Raw genomic sequence first — 16,313 nt, 5'->3', positions numbered from 1 at the left:
GGGTTCAGGAACAGAAGAAATCTGAAAGGTAACAGAGCAACCCTCCAGCACCACAGTATCTTGAACTGTTTAAAGAGATAAGGATTCGGCCACCCCATTAAGGCCAAGGTGTTGTGTAGCTTGTGCCAACAACATTGTGCGCTTTGAACCATCAGGTTCTAAGGACAAGGTTTCTAAGGACTTGCCCCATGACTGAGCAGAACTTTCACTACTTTAAGTAAGACTTTCCCAGAATGACTAGGACGGTTAAGATAATAGGCACCGCCATCATGATTTCTGTTGTTAACATCATGCAGCACACCTAAATGTTTACCTTTGCATTGAAGACAAGGCTTCTTCACAATTAATAGCATGGTGCTGTTTTGTCGGATCCATTTCTCCTTGCTGCTTTTATCAAGGCTCATAAAACTGGGACATAGGCCTATAAAGTGGTCATTACTGAAACAATACACACAAGAATGCTTTGACCTTTCTCCTTTATCCTGTCTCAGTAAAACCTGAGACATATTGCCTTTGGACACAGATGGATTGTTCACTTCATGCAGAATTGTAGCAGTACTAGAGTTGCTCTTTAACTGACGGCGGTCTATTGCTTGTTGCCTTGATGGATCACTGACTTGAATAGCTAATGCTTGGCATTCAGCTTCCTCCTGTAACCAGGATGAAAAGTCAATGAGATTGTAACTTTGGTTAGGATGGTTAGCACGGGCATAACGAGCATAACTAGTAACATGTTCTGAAGGAAGTTTGGAAAGCAATTGTTGTACATGTGATGCACAAGAAAGTTCAGCTTTGCCTTGATCTCGGCCTAAGAATTAAAGCATACCTACTAAAGCTCTCACACGTAAAGCAAAATTACTAAAAGCCTGAGAATCACCAGAACGAATTTGAGGTAAAGAAAGAATTGTTTTAATTTCTCTAAGAACAAGCTGACAAGGTTGTCCATATTTCTGCTGCAAGGCCAACAAGGCCCTAGAGTATGGACAAGGATCATTAGCATAAGCTAAGGCTAAAGATCGTGCTGGTGGAAACTGCAAATGATCTAAGAGAGAATATGATATTTATAATGCTCAGATTCAAACTGAGGCATCGGGTTATTCAAAGCCAGTTGCAAAATTGCAAATTCTTGCGGATCACCTTTACTAAAGGAGAAAAAAGAAGGACCTTCCACTCAAGCAGTGGCATGCACAGAACTGAAGGTGGGGACATATGGATTACAATAAAGTCTAGGCTGAGGATTAAAATAAAAACTAGGAGGTTGTACAGAATTAGGTAAAGCTGATGCTGTTGGTTGAAACTGGTTGCCATTCTGTTGGAATTGAGCATGAGCACCACTCTGCCCAAATTAGATTGGACCAAGAGGCTGTTGAACTTGAGGCTGAAAAGAATGCTGGGACTGATACTGAACAGGAGGTATTTGAGGCTGAATAGTAGACTGTTGAAACTGAGATTGAACAGGAGGTAGTTGGAACTGAAACTGATTATTAGACGACTGGAACTGAGGAGGTTGGGCCTGAGAAAAAGGTGGTTGTAACTGAGAATGAGCAGCTGGCTGAGACTGAACTTGGGAAGAAGTTTTTAAAAACTTAGAAGCAGGCAGCAGAGATTTAGACTGAAGCTGTTGGGAATCAGAGTGTCCAAACGGGACAACTGAGCAGCATTTGATACTGAGGAGTTATGGGTAGGAAGCAAAAGAATTGGAATCATTGAAGGTGGAGGTGGAGGTAAGGATTCAACTAGTTGGAGGTGGTAATGGAGATAAAATTCTTTCTCTGCATATCCCAGCTTGTTTGGAAGCAGGGGTCAGAGTGCCAGGTCAGCCATCGTACGTCCCTGGAGCACTGTCCCCACTGTCCCCAACAAAAATGTCAATTCAGATAAAACTCCGAGACATTTCAAAATTGGATAATAATAAGTTATTGTGTGTTTGCCAATTAAAAACAAATGAAAAATGTATTTAAACAAAACGACTTGAGTGAATATAGAGTGTAAATGTCATTGTAACACTTACAGACTGAACTAATTTTTGATGCTGCGTTTCACTGAGCAATGACGCATCGACTTTCGTATTACGTGTTGTCTGTGAATGATCATAATGCTTCTGCACTGGAGAATGCGGGCATCGATCCTGTTACCTCTTGCATTTTAAAGGTGCTGTTGTGAGTTTCAGCTGTTGATCTTTTACAAAGAAGGCACCAGATAAATAACCATCAAAAAAGTCATTTAAGATAAAACTCTGAGACATTTAAAAATTGGAGAATTATAAGTTATTGTGTGTTTGTGTAATCCAATTAAAATTTGGGCGTAACTAATGTTTTGTTTATGTTAATTCATAACTAGTAAATAAGTTGTTCTTATTTGTTTTGTATATAATGTTCTGGTGGTTTTATGCTGTTTAAAGTAAAGTGTATGTATAGCCCACACTTGATTTATGTTTAAGCCAATCAGCATGAAGGGTCACAGGTCAGGAAAAGACCGAGAGAAAGTGGGTGGAAAAAGAAGAAAATAGCGTGATGTGAAACAAGTGTCATGTAAGCGGGTAAAACACCTGTTTAGGATTCATTTCTGTTGATGCGTAAAGACAAACGGACAGTGAGTCTTACATTAACATGTTGCAGTCGATTAGTGACATTGTTTATGCTGTATCAGCCGTGAAACTTCGTCTCTTGAGTTTTCACGCATGGACATTGAGGGCAGTGCGCTTCCTCAGCAACTGTGAAGATTACAGTGGATTTAAAGCATCGGATAAACTCTGGTTGTTTCATCCAAGATCAAAAGGGAGAAGACTGGTGGATTTGTTTCTGTTTCATCTGTGTGAACAAAGAACGTGGACAGCTCCACCACAACCGACCAAATATACACTATATTGCCAAAAGTATTCGCTCGTCTGCCTTCACATGCATATGAACTTGAGTGACTCCCATTCTTAATCCATAGGGTTTAATATGATGTCGGCCCCCCTTTGCAGCTATAACAGCTTCAACTCTTCTGGGAAGGCTTTCCACAAGGTTTAGGAGTGTGTTTATGGGAATTTTTGACCATTCTTCCAGAAGCGCATTTGTGAAGTCAGACACTGATGTTGGACGAGAAGGCCTGGCTCACAGTCTCCACTCTAATTCATCCCAAAGGTGTTCTATCGGATTGAGGTCAGGACTCTGTGCAGGTCAGTCAAGTTCTTCCACACCAAACTGGCTCATCCATGTCTTTATGGAGCTTGTGCTTTGTGCACTGGTGCGCAGTCATGTTGGAACAGGAAGGGGCCATCCCCAAACTGTTCCCACAAAGTTGGGAGCATGAAATTGTCCAAAATCTCTTGGTGTGCTGAAGCATTAAGAGTTCCTTTCACTGGAACTAAGGGGCCGAGCCCAACTCCTGAGAGACAACCCCACACCATAATCCCCCCTCCACCACACTTTACACTCGGCACAATGCAGTCAGACAGGCACCGTTCTCCTGGCAACCGCCAAACCCAGACTCGTCCATCGGATCGCCAGACGGAGAAGCGTGATTCGTCACTCACGTCTGTATTAAGGTTCAGGTGATGGAGCGCTGCAGTCACATCAGCTTATAAAACGTCTTGATTTAAAGTAGAAGAATTTAGATTCATTCTGATCTCAGTTTTTAGGTCCTAGAGAAAAATAGCAACTTAAAACATAATGATTCCTTCACTGCGCTTCACAGTTTTAAAGACATTTTATTGGTTTTGTTCAGCTCTTGTCTCACAAACCAGACGGAGAAGGTCGAAGTGTCTTTAGGACTGGACAGGACAGACAAGGTTGTTGACCTGTAAATAGCAGGAACACAAAATAATAAACTGACAGTTAAATAACAATTCAGCACAAGCAAGGTCCAATAAAAATGTGTTAAACGTGAGCAGAATTCATTTCCAGACACTCACTGTAGATCGTTGTGGCGACTCAGTGACGTTTTAGGGCTGTGTTCCGTTTCCTGCCAGGTATCAAGGTGCCCCAAATCTGGTTACTTCTGCCAGTAGGTTAGACTCGTTTCTATAAGACAATAACCCAAAACATACACCCAAATCCATCATTAGTGGTAAATCCATGTTTAAGGAAGAAGAGTTTAGTCTCCAGATTGGAAGCATGTTTGAAATGAGGTGATGTTTATCACTGTGAGATTAATTCTTTATTAAGCTACTTTCTCCAGCGCTCACCTTTCTCATCTGATGTGGTGGTACACTGATGGTACTGTGATGGTGCACTGATGGTACTCTGATCGTGCACTGATGGTTCTCTGATCATGCACTGATGGTGTTCTGATCGCGCACTGATGGTGTTCTGATGGTGCACTGATGGTACTGTGATGGTACACTGATGGTGCTGAGGAATTGAGGTGATCTGAACCTCAGCTGAAGTTCTCTGGATCATGTGAGATGAATTTCCATCATGTGTTAATGAGATATCAGGATAATAATCGGGATAATAATGATCTAACAGATGAAACGGATGAAACTCAGCATGAAAAACGTCTGGATTATTCAGTCGACTGACTCGTCAAGCCGATCCACAAAATATTGCTGATCTCCATCAGTCCAGAGTTTCTCCAACATTACATGGAAGCAAACATCAGTCACTGATATGCTCACCTATGATCCGTCTGCTAAAACTCTACAGGTGCCTGTAGAATAAAAACACAGATTAACGATTAATCACAACACACGTGATCTGAGCTACATGCTAACACAGTCTCTCAGCTAAATCCATTGAGGTCTGTTCCTATCTGTTTGGACTGACCTGGACTTAGTTCTTGAGGCTCTCTGGAAACCAGTGGTGCTCCAGGATCTTCTCGAGGCTGATTCTTGCTCAGGCAGCTCCTCATCAGATGACGGCAGGCTGTGGGTGCAGTAATCGGTTCAGATCAAAATCCTGATGGAAACTGTGTGTACACGGGTCTAAATGTGAACGTCCTGCATCTTCTTACCCTTAGACACACCAGGTTTGAGCTTCAGGTGTCCAGCAGTGATCTCCCTCTCGTTCCAGAACGGCATCTCTCCACACACTAAAACAAACAGTAAGATCCCCAGACTGTTGCAGGGCAGCCATGATACTTACCTCGCTTGAACCATTCAGGGGGGGGCGTATAACAAGGTGCCTGAGTAAAAGTGAGAGAGATCAGTGAGGGCCATACACGTTTTCATCTGTGTCTCATAACTACTGACCTCTGAGGTACAATTACCTGAAAATCCCCTGTAGGGGCTCGACTTAAGCAAGTCCCCACACCCAAAATCAATGAGCTTCACTTCTAAACTGTCCAAACACACCAGCAGGTTCCCCTCCTTGATGTCTCGGTGAAGAACCCCGTGATCCTGGCAGTGACGTGCAGCGAGAACCACCTGCCGCATGATGATCTGAGCCAGACGTTCAGGAAGGGCGTCGTCTCTGCGGTACTCGAAGAGGTTCATGCAGAGGACGGGTCGCTCCAGGATTAGAACATAACACTCTGGAGTGTCGAACCATTCCAGAAGCTCTAGGACGTGTTCACAGCGAGGTGGCTTGGACGCCATCAGCATTAACGCCACCTCTTTTGGGAGGCTGTTCTTCTCTCCAGGCTAAAATATAAGCAGACATGGTTAAAGTGGGATTGGAACCAATAGTCAACAGGCCTAGTGGCGTGATAGATAGACAGACAGACAGGTAGGTAGACAAACAGACAATGCCATGACCCGGATGCAAACCGATGTTGCTGAGGCCACAACGCAGAGTACTAACCACTATACGAACACTGCTTCCCAGCGGTCGGCTGCTCCCTGATAGACTGCAGGCATAGTTCCAACAGAACAAGCTGCTTGAGCTACAGCAACAAGGTGCCGAGGAACTAATACACATGAAGTGACCGAGCCACCCGGGAGTCGAACCTAGAATCTTCTGATTTGTAGTCAAAAGCGTTATCCATTGCGCCACTGGCCCCTATGAAAGCGCGGTCATGACTTTCCTGTAGCTCCGGCCCCGATTCTGTCTCTTGACCAAGGACAGAATATCAACCTTCGAAGCACGGCATACAAAAAGACAGTGCCGTGACCCGGATTCGAACCGGGGTTGCTGCGGCCACAACGCAGAGTACTAACCACTATATGATCACGGCTTCCCAGCAGTCAGCCACTGCTCCCTGATAGACTGCAGTCATAGTTCAAACAGAAGAAGCTGCTTGAGCTACAGCAACAAGGCACTAAGGAACTATCAGGCAAAGTTTTGCTCGAGTCCAATCATAAAGACCAATTCCCATACCGGGAGTCAAACCAAGGCCACCTGAGTGAAAAGCAGGAATCCTGACCACTAAACCACATGGGAAACCGCAAGGCTCAATACCAGCTGGCGCCAGCATCAGCAACTTTTTTCCGCTCTGACAAGCCTTTGTCACCTTCACAAGACCTGCATTGTTGGAACTGGGGTACAAAGAACCATACACAAGGAGTTAGAGAGACAAAACAAAAGGCATAAGGTAAAAGAACCAGCCAGGAGTCAAACCTAGAAACTTCTGATCCGTAGTCAGACACATTATCCATTGCGCCACTGGCCCCTGTTGGACTATGGTCCTGACTTTCCTGAAGCTCCAGCCTAATTTCGGTCTCTTGCCTGAGAAGAGAATAAAAACCTTCGAAGCACGGCATACAAGAGGACAATGCCGTGACTTGGATTTGAAACGGGGTTGCTGCGGCCACAAGGCCACAAGTACTAACCACTATATGAGCATGGCTTCCCAGCGGTCAGCCACTGCTCCCTGATAGACTGCAGTCATAGTTCCAACAGAACAAGCTGCTTGAGCTACAGCAACAAGGTAACGAGGAACTAATAGGCGAACAACAAGCAGAAACAGGGTTTGAGTTCTTAAAAAATAATAAATAATCTTAATAAATAATCCAGTCAGTTAAAAACCCAACAAGAAGGCTGTACCTAATACACTCATACCAGAGAAAACACACCCTAACATGCTAGTGCCATTACAGTGCTAACAATGGTCCACCCAAAAAACATTATTTGGTCAGTTGGAGTGCTCATATGGGGCTCCCTTTCTATTGATATATGATTTACAGCCTAGTGACAAAGTGTACAGTGCAGCAAATGGGTTACAGTCAGTACATTAACTATACATAATAATGTGAAAAGATCGTACAAATCTTAGACCGTGTGGGGTGAGGGTGGTGTCGATGGTACCCAAGCTAGTCAGGATGCAGTCTAACGCGCTGCGTTCAGGTCACAGTCTCTCATTGAGGCGTGGGTTTGAATCCCACTTCTGACTGCTAGTGCTTTATACAAATTTATGTCTTTAACCCTCTAACATACATAATAATGTGAAAAGATTCAGCAGTTCGTACAAATCTTTGGCCATGTGGGGGTGTTGAGGAAAATTGTCGTTCATAACGTGCATTCAGGTCAGGATGGCCGAGTGGTCTAAGGTGCTCCCCTGGAGGCGTGGGTTCAAATCCCACTTCTGACAGCTCATGCTTTATACAAATCTACGTTTGCATGTTCTCCCCGTGTCTGGGTGGGTTTTCTCCGGCTGCCCTGGTTTCCTCCCACAGTCCAAAGACATGCAAGTGAGGTGAATTGGAGATGCTTAATTGTCCATGACTGTGTTGGGTATAATCTTGTGAACTGATGAACCTTGTATAATGAGTGACTACCGATCCTTTCATGAATGTAACCAAAGTGTGTAAAACATGACATTAAAATCCTAATAAACAAAGAAAACTTAAAACTAAATCATTTGAGTGAAAATAGAGCGTGAATGTCATTGTAATATTGTACATTTTGATGCTGCGTTTCAGTGAGCAATGACTCAAGTAGTTTCATATTACGTGATGCCCTTAAATCAGGGGTGTCAAACTCAAGGCCAAATCCGGCCCGCCACGTCATTTTATGTGGCCCGCAAGAGGTTAAATGACGTACGATTGTTCTGATGGTTCTAATAGTCACTGAGACGTACTTATAATTTAATGCGGCAACTGCTGACATCGTAGTCATGGCAACTAACTTTGACCTTCGCTAGAAGCCTTGTCACTTTTACGGCAAAAAGAAAGCGGGGTAGCGTAGTCAGTAATGTAAACAATAATAATAAATACAAATAACGCTCTTATATAATCTCTCAATATAATACAGAAGCATCGTCTGTAAGTAGTGACATTTATATTCTCAGTTGTTTGTAAATGTTTAGCGAGTTTTGTGTTCTGGAGGGCGTTGTCTGTCTGTCTCTCTGTCTAGCTAAAAGGGGGGGGGACTCAGAGAGGGGAGAACAATCATCTTAAAATACACTGTAAAATCCTACATAAACTGCATCTCCCAAAATGCATGCTGATTTTTTTACCTGCAAAGTGTCCGCATCCCGCCAGTAGATGATGTTGAGAAATATTTACACATTATCCCAAAATGTACAAGAAGAGAAAATTAAGCAGAATGAGGAAATTTAATGAAAGTGAATACGTTTATATAATAAAATAGGTTTGTGCTTCAAGAGGAGAAACCGGTGCGTCTCTTGTGTTACCATAATGCTGATGTGGCCCTTGGTGAAAATGAGTTTGACACCCCTGCCCTAAATGATCATAATGTTTCTGCACTGGAGAATGCAGACATCGATCCCGCTACCTCTCGCATGCTAAGCGAGCTCTCTACCATTTGAGCTAATTCCCCTTACACAGAACTGTCCTTTAAACTTAGTGTTAATCCTGCATTATAAAGTGAGGGTGCAAGGTGTTTAAGCTCACGTACTCTTTTCTATATTATTTATATACTCAGTTTATTTAAAATGTTTATCACAGCCTTTAGGATGAACTGAACCAAATCGTAACTGTCTTTGTACCACTGACAGACTGACTTAAGGGTTGATGCTGCATTATGTAAGGGCCAAAATAGTGCAGGATATACCAACTGTTTAGTGCAGTGCAATAACAAAGTGGCTCTGTGAAGCAACAACTGAAATTATGATGAATGTAATTCAACATAAAATATGTGGGTATTAATATCTAAAACTCAGTGCATTATTAAATACGCAAATATGCATGATTTTGAATGGTCCTCTATTTACTACAGTCTGTTTGAAACAGCTGGGCGTACAACTAGTTGGTGTGGAGAACATGTTACACATACAGTGTGCTATTATTTCAAGCTAAACAAGTACATGCTATTTCTATTAGAAATATCTCACAAAGTACAAATTCTTCATCATTCCAAACAAACCATGTAGTACGGGACATTACCACTTACCCAATGCAGTAAGAAACGACTCGCCCAAACAGGGACTTAAAACCTGGACCCTCAGATTAAAAGTCTGATGCTCTACCGACTGAGCTACCCGGCCTCGGCAACCTACTTTAATCATCACAAGGATGTGACATGAATTACAAACTTTAACATACGTTGTCCTGTAAAACTTATTGCCAAAAGTATTTACCCCATTCTTAACCCATAGGGTTTAATATGATGTCGGCCCACCCTTTGCAGCTATAACAGCTTCAACTCTTCTAAGCAAGCGCTCTACCATTTGAACTAATTCCCCTTACGAAGGACCCTTTATAAATTGTAATGTACTAACAGAGCGTTGATGCTGCATTTATGTAAGGGACAAAATAGTGCAGGATATACCAACTGTTTAATGTAGTGCAATTACTACAGTCTGTTTGAAGCGGCTGGGCTTACAACTAGTTGGTGTGGAGAACATGTTACACATACAGTGTGCTATTATTTCAAGCTGATACACTACCTCTCACATGCTAAGCGAGCGCTCTACCATTTGAGCTAATTCCCCTCATGAAGGACCCTTTTTTACCCTTTGTAAATTGTAATGTACTAAAAGAGCGTTGATGCTGCATTATGTAGGGGCCAAAATAGTGCAGGATATACCAACTGTTTAGTGCAGTGCAATAACAAAGCGGCTCTGTGAAGCAAAAACTAAAATTATGATGCATGTAATTCAGCATAAAATATGTAGGTATTAATATCTAAAACTCAGTGCATTATTAGGCTGCACATAAATATAGATTTAAACGGTCCTCTATTTACTACAGTCTGTTTAAAACAGCTGGACGTACAAACAGTCGGTGTGGAGAACATGTTACACATACAGTGTACAATTATTTCAAGCTGATCAAGTACATGCTATTTCACTTAGAAATATCTCACAAAGTACAAATTCTTCAACTTTCTAAATAAACCATGTTGTACGGGACATTACGGCTTACCTAATGCAGTAAGAAGCAACTCGCCCGAACAGGGACTTGAACCCTGGACCCTCAGATTAAAAGTCTGATGCTCTACCGACTGAGCTATCCGGGCTCTGCAACTTGTTTTAATCCTCACAAGGATGTGACTTAAATTACAAACTTTAACATGAGTTGTCCTGTAAAACTTCAATTAATATAAAATGTTTTTTATTTCTGTTTCGGATCTCTTGAAGGCGATTATATAAAGTTTTAGGTGAAGTATGTTGCTGCTTAAACACACAAAGAAAAACATCTCTGGAGGAGAATTTTGCAGGTAGATTACAAACAGATTCCTTTCTTTCACCTTTATCCTTTTTTCCTGTATCAACTGCACGATTGAGTTAGCAAAGAACCTTGAATTATATTAAAGAGTTCTTTAAGTAGAAACAGTTCTAGCAAGAACACAAAAAACCCTAAAGAAACACTTCTTACAACTTCTTAGTCTTAGTTTTTTATTATTGCAAATGCCATTCATTATTTATAATCACTGATTTGTGAGATATCAGCAGTAGTAGATCATGTTTAACTGGTTTAATATTGTTTAAGCGCTGATTATCGGCTGTTTTTCGTGAGAATGTTGGGCGGTTTTCCATGCATTTTGGCGGACTTTGAAATGCGCAATCTGGCAACCCTGGCTGAAGCGTTCATTTATATTTTGGAGCGATGTATGTTTGTATGCTAGAATATAAATAACATCTTTTACAAACTGCTGTTTATTTACATTGACATTTTCTCTTCTGTCTAAACCTTAAAATTGGGTTTGTAAAAGTAAGCGATACTGTGGATAATATATTTAATGAGCTAAACTAACTGAGAGAAGCGCTAACGGTGGTGGAAGAGTCTAAAAGGGTTTGGAACATAGTCGTATCATCATAGCAGTACAACACAGTTTTGTCCGTAGCATCCGAAAATATCCAGAAGCTAATATACAAAAAACTTTTATTTTAATAAACTTACCTTGTTGAAAAAAGTATGACCACAATTTCTAAACAAACACAGTATCCGCTGCTGCAGTCTCTACACAAACTTTTCTGCACTGAAATCGCAAGGACACATTTTATGGATATTACGGTAATGCACTGAGAACTCGTCCTACAGTCATGCAAGCACATACAGCAGTGTGTGAGTTTACACTAATCAACCATAACATTAAAACCACCTCCTTGTTTCTACACTCACTGTCTATTTTATCAGCTCCACTTACCATATAGAAGCACTTTGTAGTTCTACAATTACTGACTCTAGACTGCTCACTCTGTTCTTCAATGGTCAGGACCCCCACAGAATCACCACAGAGCAGGTATTATTTAGATCAGGGGTCATCAAACTACGGCCTGCGGGCCGTATACGGCCCGATACTTTAATTTGACCGGCCCCTTTAACCACAGCAGCAGTACATGTTGTCTGGCCACTGTTCATCTTTGAACTCACAGTATTATAACGAGGGAAAAAATAACAGGAAACAAAAATTGGCCACCCGGAGTCTCAGTAGATTATACGGCAGCGATCCAACGGGTGGCACTCCAAGCATGAGGGGAGTGATTGGCGCATCAATAGAGAGATGAGTGACCGCAGCCACTGAACTGTGTTGCAAAGCAGTTAAGTGGGATTTCGTTATGAAAATCTTCGTGTTAATTTCATTAAAGCTAATGCTCTTAACTATTGTAAAAAGCGCTATATAAATAAAGTTGACTTGACTTGACTTAACTACAGGCAGTTTCAGGAATTCTTGTCTGAGCTGAAGATGGGCTTTACTGAGTTCTGCTGGCTGAGTCGGGACGAGTTTTGAAATGTTTTAACGACCTGCTCCCGGAGATCAACGCATTTATGCATCCAAAATCAAAACTCAAGCACATTGTTTAATTGTTATGCTTCTCTTTCCATTGCTCCCCGATCTCAATAAAACATGCACTCAAAGTAGCTACCGTTTTCGGGAGCATCTACATCTGTGAGCAGACTTTTTTGAAGTTGAAACACCTTAAATCTCCAACCAGATCCAGACTCACTGATCAACATTTATTAGCTATTATGACTGGCAGTAACAAATATAGAACCTGATGCTTACTCTCGTCAGGCAAAAGCAGGCTCACAGTTCACACTGATTTTTTAAGGAAACACTGTATGAGGCAGGATAATGAAAATTATTAAAATAAATAACATTTCTGCATTATCATTATGAACTACAATTATACAAAGCACAGACAATACATCCAGTATACATAGTAAATAGCTTTTTTGGGTGTGTTTACTATTTCACCTGCGGTCCGGCCCCCCGAAACACTGAAGAACAGTAATCTGGCCCTTTGGTTAAAAAGTTTGAGGACCCCTGATTTAGATAGTGGATGATTCTCAGCACTGAGAATCAAGGCAGTGGTTCATTATTCCTGGTTCCACAAAGTTGAATGAGTTCATCTGGACACAAGTTTGTTGTAGAGATGCATTTCACCACTCAATCCGAGTGACTTCTTCAGTCTGAGCTGGTGGTGAATACCCCAACCTAATATGCAGACGATTTGCATAACAACCGATCACCGCCCATTGCATAACAATGGAACCAGTGATCAGGTCCATATGCAAATCACAATGACCATTAATTACAATGGTCATGTGTGTCTTTCACTATGATTGGGGTATAGCTCCTATTACGGCGTTGTAAGATGGTGAGAGATGTACTCTCAGGCCCCCTTCCCCGGTTCAGAGATGGTTGTTCCCTCTTCACATAGATGGCCTCTTTGACTCCCCGTTCAAACCAGCGTTCCTCCTTGTCAAGGATCTGCACATCGTCATCATTAAATGAGTGGCCGCTGGTTTGCAGGTGGGTGTAAATCGCGGAGTCCTGGCCAGAAGAGGTTGATCTTCTATGTTGGGCCATCCATTTAGCCAGTGGCTGTTTAGTTTCCCCGATGTACAGTTCCCGGCAACAACAGTTCCTACCAGCATACATTACTTTACTCTGTTTGTATCAAGGAACCTGGTCCTTAGGGTGAACTAATTTCTGGCGTACCGTGTTCTGGGGTTTCAAAGCAACTGAAACACAGTGTTTGGAGAATATCCGTCTCAATTGTTCTGATACTCCCACCACATACGGAATCACCACTGGTTTGCGCTTAGACCCCGGTTGTCCTTCTCCTCCCTTCGATCCACTGGAGCTGTGTTTGGGCATTTTTCCCACTTTTACGAATGCCCAGTTGGGATAAACACATTCACCCAGGGCCTTCTTGACATGAGATTTCTCTCTGTCCTTGGCTGTAGTGTCTGTGGGGATGCTGTTCGCCCGGTGGTGCAGCGTCCTGATGACTCCTAGTTTGTGCTCCAATGGATGATGGGAGTCAAACCTTAAGTACTGGTCCGTGTGTTGGTTTGCGATACACATCTACTTTTCAGTCCCCCATCTTGAATAGCAATTTCACAGTCTAAGAAGGCTAAACTGTTGTTGCTTGCATCCTCCCTTGTGAACTTGATGTGTTTGTCCACCGAGTTGATGTGGTCCGTGAAATGTGGTACTTCCTCGGATTTTATTTTAACCCAGGTGTTGTCCACATATCTGAACCAATGACTCGGTGGTGTCCCTTAGTAGGACTTTAGTGCCTTCTTTTCCACTTCCTCCATGTACAGGTTTGCAACAATAGGTGAGACTGGGGTCCCTATAGCACACCCATGTTTCTGTTTGTAGAACTGTCCTCTGTACGAGAAGTAGGTGGACTGAAGACACAGTTCTAAAAGTGTGCACACCTGGTCCATGGTAAGGGTGGTCCTCTTGCTCAGGGTGGGGTCGCCTTGTAGTTTCCTACGGACCACCTCCACTGCCTCAGCAACCGGAATGCACGTGAAAAGGGATGTAACATCATACGAGACCATTGTTTCCTCCGTCTCCATGAAGGAGACAAAATCCATGGTGTTCTGAATGTGATGTTCCATGCTACCTACCAATGGGTTGAGAATCGATGCTAGAAACTTAGAAATGTTATGTCACAGAGTTAATCATACAAACAATGGGTCATAAAGGTACATCCTGTTTGTGTATCTTAGGTAACGCATACAGACTAGGTGTAGCCTCCCCCGGATATAATTTGTAGTACAAAGCCCTGTCAATAGCATTGTTCTGTTCTAAAACTTTCAGACAATCTATCACCTTTTTCTTGTAGCTACTACCTGGATCTCGTTTTAGCAGCTCATAAGTGTTAGTGTCACTAAGTAACAACATCACTTTCTCATGATAGTCTATCTGGTTTAACAGAACAGTACATCTACCCTTGTCAGCAGGAAGTATGATTATGTTATTGTCCTTACTATGTGTAGTAAGTGCATACCTCTCGCCTCTGCTGATGTTGGATGGAGGTGGCTTTGCATTACTAAGGCAAGCTGACACTTTCATCTGCAACTGTTCCGCTTCCAGATCAGAGATGTTGTTGTTGCGGATTGCTGATAATGTGGCTGTGATCAGTTCCACTAGTGGGACTTGCTTCGGTGTAACAGTGAAATTCAACCCCTTAGCCAAGATGTCTTTCTCCGCTTGTGTGAGTTGTCTATCTGACAAGTTCTTCACCCACTTGTCCACATCACCAGTGTGTGTTTGCCCTTCATTCCTCTTTCGGCCATCCATGGTCTGTTGGTGTTTCTGTCCTGCAGCAAGCAAGTCAAACTTTTTTCGCTGCCTGGTTTTTGACTTTTCATGTTGTTCTAGACGAGCCTTCTGCGTGAAGTTAATCACCTGTTGGAGAGTGGACTCATCTAGACCCGATCTGCTCCTCTCTAGTTTTCATGACATCGATTGTGAAGTTAGTTTGTCTCACCCGTTCAATCAGTAGCTGGTTCTGTGCCTTCTGAATGATCTTGCTAGCTCGGTGACCCTTGACAGAAGATCTGAGTTGCAGGCTCTTAGGTGTGATCCTGCTCTGTCTGCATCTGATGTTAAATCACCAGCTCAGACTGAAGAAGTCACTCGGATTGAGTGGCGAAACGTATCTCTACAACAAACTTGTGTCCAGATGAACTGATTAAACTTTGTGGATTTGTGTACCTGGATTACTGAGCATGCATCAACAGATTATTCCTGGTTCAGTCCATTAAGACTCCCATGAAGTCATTCAAATATCAAAGCATCCCCACACAATCACACTGCCACCACCTGGTGGTATGATGTTCTTATTGTTTCTTATTATGAAATACATTCATTCATTCACTGCCTGTTTTATCCTGGTAATGATCACTGTGAGCCTTTAAAAAAAAAAAAAAGTAAATAAAACTTCAAAAAGTAAATGAAAAAGATAACAATAATATAATTTCAGTTATATCAATAGCAGCCATCAAACTAGGAATCCTGACCGCTAGACCATATGGGAAACTGCAAGGCTCAGTACCGGCTGACGCCAGCATCAGCCACTTCATTCCACTCTGCCAAGTCTTTGTCACCTTGACAAGACCTGCATTGTTGGATCTGGGGTACAGAGAACCATACACAAGGAGTTAGAGAGACAAAAAAAGAGAGAGAATAGAAACCTTCGAAGCACGGCATACAAAAAGACAGTGCCGTGACCCGGATTCGAACCGGGGTTGCTGCGGCCACAACGCAGAGTACTAACCACTATACGATCACGGCTTCCCAGTGGTCTGCCACTGGTGGCTCACGTCAATTGCTTCCTGATAGACTGCAGTCATACTTCCAACAGGACAAGCTGCTTGAGCCACAGCAACAAGGCGCCAAGAAACTAACAGGCAAAGTTTTGCTCCAGTCCAATCATAAAGACCAATTCCCATAGCGGGAGTAAAACCCAGGCCGCCCGGGTGAAAACCAGGAATCCTGACCGCTAGACCATATGGGAACTACTGGCCCCTGTGAGTATGCGGTCGTGACTTTCCTGAAGCTCTAGCCCCATTTCTGTCTCTTGACTGAGGAGAGAATAGAAACCTTCGAAGCACGGCATACAAAAGGACAGTGCCATGATCCAGATCCGAACCAGGGTTGCTGCGGCCACAATGCGGAGTGCTAACCACTATACGATCACGGCTTACCAGCAGTCTGCCACTGGTGGCTCACGTCGGCTGCCCCCTGATAGACTGCAGTCATAGTTCCAACAGAACAATGCGCTTGAGCTACAGCAAC

At 42.7% G+C, this 16,313-nt stretch overlaps 1 long non-coding RNA gene, 2 other non-coding genes and 1 pseudogene across 3 annotated transcripts; all 4 read right to left on the bottom strand.

The window, feature by feature from the left end:
• Window positions 1–3,698: 3,698 nt before the first annotated feature.
• Window positions 3,699–4,395, bottom strand: LOC134305891 (uncharacterized). Its single transcript, XR_010008860.1, has 3 exons — window positions 4,172–4,395; window positions 3,899–4,007; window positions 3,699–3,784 (listed from the first exon to the last, which is right to left on the bottom strand). It is a non-coding gene; the product is annotated as an uncharacterized LOC134305891 (long non-coding RNA).
• A 208-nt stretch (window positions 4,396–4,603) lies between these two features.
• On the bottom strand, window positions 4,604–16,277 carry LOC134305893 (uncharacterized; annotated as a pseudogene).
• trnak-uuu (transfer RNA lysine (anticodon UUU)) lies at window positions 10,211–10,283 on the bottom strand. The gene has a single exon. It is a non-coding gene; the product is annotated as a tRNA-Lys (tRNA).
• On the bottom strand, window positions 15,738–15,809 carry trnah-gug (transfer RNA histidin (anticodon GUG)). Its single transcript has one exon. It is a non-coding gene; the product is annotated as a tRNA-His (tRNA).
• Window positions 16,278–16,313: the final 36 nt, after the last annotated feature.

Source organism: Trichomycterus rosablanca, unplaced genomic scaffold (assembly GCF_030014385.1).
Source record: "Trichomycterus rosablanca isolate fTriRos1 unplaced genomic scaffold, fTriRos1.hap1 scaffold_161, whole genome shotgun sequence".
Classification (NCBI taxonomy): domain Eukaryota; kingdom Metazoa; phylum Chordata; class Actinopteri; order Siluriformes; family Trichomycteridae; genus Trichomycterus; species Trichomycterus rosablanca.
Note: the sequence above shows the minus strand (reverse complement) of the source record. Positions and strands in the feature narration are given on the sequence as shown.